The 4,578-nt window shown below is 39.5% G+C and overlaps 1 pseudogene; it reads left to right on the forward strand.

Moving 5' to 3' along the window:
• Positions 1-2,940: 2,940 nt before the first annotated feature.
• Positions 2,941-3,485, forward strand: LOC133755212 (acyl-protein thioesterase 1-like; annotated as a pseudogene).
• The last annotated feature ends 1,093 nt before the right edge of the window (positions 3,486-4,578 follow it).

The raw sequence follows: 4,578 nt of genomic DNA on the forward strand, positions 1-4,578 counted from the left end.
AAGCACTTGGGCCATCCTCCACTGCCTTCCCGGGCCACAGCAGAGAGCTTGACTGGAAGAGGAGCGACCGGGACAGAATCCAGCACCCCAACTGGGACTAGAACCCAGGGTGCTGGTGTGCAGGTGGAGGATTAACCTAGTGAGCCACAGTGCTAGCCAGATTTAATATATTTCTGAGGTAAAATTCTAGTGAAATAACCACACTTCACTCCCATCCTTCTCCCCATCAACCAATGACCCTCCTTCCCTTCTTTTTTCTTTAATCTTTGCAAAAGCATAATTTTAGTCCATTGTATAATCACAGATTTAATGTACCACTAACAATAATAAGTTAAAGGTAGAAAGATCACAATTTGACAGAAGTAGAAACAAGAGCTAAAAACATCAAATCACAAGATGTCCATTTCATTCCTACACATCTTTTGTGCTTTATAATGACTACCATATATCAGAGAAAATGTAATATTTGTCTTTAGAATACTGGCTGATTTCACTAAGCACAGTTGTTTGCAGCTGCATCCATTTCTTTCCAAAAGACAGGATTCCATTAATTTTTAAGGATGAGTAGTATTCAATCGTGTATATATACTAAAAATATTTTTTGAAGATTTACTTATTTATTTGAAAGTCTGAATTATATAGGGTAAAGGAAAGACAGAGAGAGAGAGAGAGAGAGAGAGAGAGAGAGAGAGATTCTTTCTGCTGGTTCACTCCTCAAATGACCACAGCAGTCAGGGCTGGGCCAGACTGGAGCCAGGGGCTTCTTCCAAGTCTCCCACATGGGTTCTGGGGCCCAAGAACACAGACATTTTCCATTATTTTCCCATGTGCATTAGCAAGGGTCTGGATCTGAAGGGAACATCAAGGACTAGAATGGGTGCCAATATGGGATGGCAGCACTGCAGATGCCAGCTTAACCTGCTACAGCATAGCTCTAGCCCCAACATTTTCTTCATTGAGTTATCAACTGATGGACATCTATGTTGATTCCATGTGTTAGCTCTCTGTGAATTGACATGCAATGAACATGAGGGTTTTTTCATAGGGTGATTTCATTTCATTTGGGTAATTCCCAGGAATGCATGACCGGGTCATATGGTAGATCTATTTTCAGATTTTTGAGTAATCTACCTATTGTCTTCCATAATGATTGTTCTCATTTACATTATCATCAAGAGTGTATTAAGGTAATATTTTCCGTAAATCCTCACCATTGTTTATTATTTTTCTGATTTTTGGATGATTACCATTGTAACTGGGTGAGGAAATACCTAATGTAGTTTTTATTAAAATTTCCCTGATGGCTACTACTTCTGAGCATTTTTTCATTTGTTATATTTCATCCTTTGAAAAAATGCCTGTCCATGCCCTTTACCCATTTCTTAACTGTATTGTTTTGTTTTGTTATTGTTGAGATTTTGAGCTCTTTATAGATTCTGCATATTAATTATTTATCAGTTTCATAGTTCCCAAATATTTTCTCTCATTCTGTTGGTTGCTTCTTCACTGTGTTAAGTTTTTACTTTTAGTGCAAAGGCTTCCCTCCCTTTCAATTGTTGTGAAAGTTTCAGACTTAGAATTAGAATTAGTTCTTTAAAAGTGGAATTCAACAGTGAAGCCATCTGGTCCTGGGCTTTTCTTTGTTGGGAGGGTCTTTATTACTGATTCAGTCTCCATCTTGCTTATTGGCCTATTTAAATTTTCTGTGTCTTCATAAATCAATTTTGATAGAGTGTCTGCTTCTAGAAATCTATGTATTTCTTGTATATTTTCCAATCTTTCCAATAGCTGTTTGCATTAATTCCTGATGATTCTTTTTATTTCTGTGGTCTCTGTTGTAACATTTCTTTTATTAAAGATTTTTTTAATTTATTTGAAATTCAGAATTACACAGAGAAAGAGAGGCAGAGATAGAGAGAGGTCTTCCATCTGCTGGTTCACTCCCCAATTGGCTGCATTGTCTAGAGTTGTGCTGATTCAAAACCAGATGCCAGGAGATTCTTATGAGTCTCTCATGCAGATGAAGGGGCCCAAGGACTTGGGCCACCTTCTACTGCTTTATCAGGCCACAGCAAAGAGCTGGATCATAAGTGGAGTATCTGGGTCTCAAACCAGTATCTCCATGGGATGCTAGCACTTCAGGTGATGGCTTTACCTGCTGTGCCACACCACTAGTCCCAACATCTCTTTTTTCATCTCTGAATTTGTTAATTTTGGTCTTCTCCCTTGTTTAGTTAAACCAAGGATATATCAATTTTATTTATTTTTCAAAACACTATTTCTTCATTTTATCCATTTTTTGCATTATTACATAACGACCTTGTCTCTTTGGACAGTTTCTTTTTTTTTTTGTTTAGAGATTTATTTATTTATTTGAAAATAAGAGTTACACCAAGAGAGAAGGAGAGTCAGAGAGAGAGGTCTTCCATCTGCTGGTTCACTCCCCATCAGCCGCAATGGGTGGAGCTGCTCCAATCCAAAGCCAGGAGCCAGGAGCTTCTTCTGGGTCTCCCACATGAGTGCAGGGGCCCAAGGACTTGGGCCATCTTCTACTGCTTTCCCAGGACATAGCAGAGAGCTGGATCAGAAGAAAAGCAGCTAGGACATAAAGCAGCACCCATATGGGATGCCGGCACTGCAGGCAGTGACCTTACCCTCTATGCCACAGCACTGGCCCTGACGATTTCTTAAACTATTTTCTCTGGCTTAGCGCCTACATGACTGAGCATGTTCCAAGTAGTGCTCCGGTGACTCACTGCTGGCAGACCCTTGGGCTGAGGCCAGACATTCTTCCTCCCTTCCACTTCTGACATGCTGTTGGCTTATTCTGTGTATGTGTGGTAATACCATGTCTGCTCCACTGTTAGCAATCATGCCTCACACCCGGAATGCTGCCACTGTGGTAATTTTCCTTCACGGATTAGGAGATACTTGGCATGGATGGGCAGAAGCCTTTGCAGGTATCACAAGTTCACATACCAAATGTAGCTGCCCACATGCACCCATTATGCCTGTTACATTAAATATAAACATGTCTATGCCTTCTTGGTTTGATAATATTGGACTTTCACCAGACTCACAGGAGGATGAATCTGGAATTAAACAGACAGCAGGAAATGTAAAGGTTTTGATAGATCAAGAGATGATGAGTGGCATTCCTTCTAACAAATTATTTTGGAAGGATTTCCTCAGGGAGGAGTTTTATTTTTATATACTGCTATTACCATACAGCAGAAACTGGTGGGTATCACTGCACTTAGTTGCTGGCTTCCACTTTGGGCTTCATTTCCAAGATGTCCTATCAGTGGTGCTAATAGAGATGTTTCTATTCTCCAGTGCCATGGAGATTGCAACCCTTAGGTCCACTAATGTTTCATTCTCTTACTATTGAAAAGCTAAACACATTGCTAAATCTGGCCAGTGTAACCTTTAAGGCCTATGAAGGCATGAGGCACAGTTCCTGTCAGCAAAAAAAGGATGCTTAACATTTCTGAGGTATGTTAATTTTTCTGCTGTATTACAACAGACCAAACAAGACACACAAGAATGTTTCTTATAAATGAGTGCTAATTGGTAATGAAAATAATTTAGTACTGGACTATAGAATAATAATGTTAATAATGAAGCCATATATTTATCTCTGGATTTAAAAATTTTGAACAATCATTTCTGAGTCAGTTTGCTTTGCCTTGAAGAATAAAATATATTGTTTCAGTTATATAAGTCAGCAAAATCTTATTTATGGCAAGAAATATTCTGTTGCAATGTTGTGCTGTAAAGTGGGAAAATGTAAATGTTTTCCACAGTTTCTATCAATGTGAAATGAAACTTAATTCTGAAAAAAGTCTATTTTATCTGATATTAGGCTAGGAACTCCTGCTCATTTTTTAATTTCCATTAGCATAGAATAATTTTCTCCATTCTATCACTTTCGGTCTGTGTGTAGCTTTGTTGGCACGCAGTGTTTCTTGTATGTTTTTAATCCATTCAGCCAGTCTATCTTTTATTTGGAGAGTTTATTCCACTTACATTCAAGGTTGTTATTGGTAGCTGGCACTGCAGCTCACTAGGCTAATCCTCTGCCTGTGGCACCAGTACACCGGGTTCTAGTCCTGGTTGGGGTGCTGGATTCTGTCCCAGTTGCTCCTCTTCCAGTCCAGTTCTCGGATGTGGCCCGGGAAGGCAGTGGAGGACGGCCCAAGTCCTTGGGCCCTGCACCTGCATGGGAGGCCAGGAGTAAGCATCTAGCTCTTGGCTTCAGATTGGCACAGAGCACCAGCTGTCATGGCTATTTGGGGGGTGAATCAATGGAAGAAAGACCCTTCTCTTTTTCTCTCTCACTGTATAACTCTGCCTGTCAAAAAAAAAAAAAGGATTGTTTTTGGTGAGTGATGACTTGTTCTTGCCTTTTTTCCCCACATATATTCTACTGTTTGTTTTACTATTACTTTGTACTAATACTAGGTTTTTGGCCTGATATTCTTTCACGATGCTGGTTATATTTCTCTGTTTCTGTGTTTAGTACATCCTGAAGTATCACTTTTAAGGGGACAAGTTATTTTTTTTCAAGATTGTTTG

This window comes from Lepus europaeus, unplaced genomic scaffold (genome assembly GCF_033115175.1).
Source record: "Lepus europaeus isolate LE1 unplaced genomic scaffold, mLepTim1.pri SCAFFOLD_3_1, whole genome shotgun sequence".
Classification (NCBI taxonomy): Eukaryota; Metazoa; Chordata; class Mammalia; order Lagomorpha; family Leporidae; genus Lepus; species Lepus europaeus.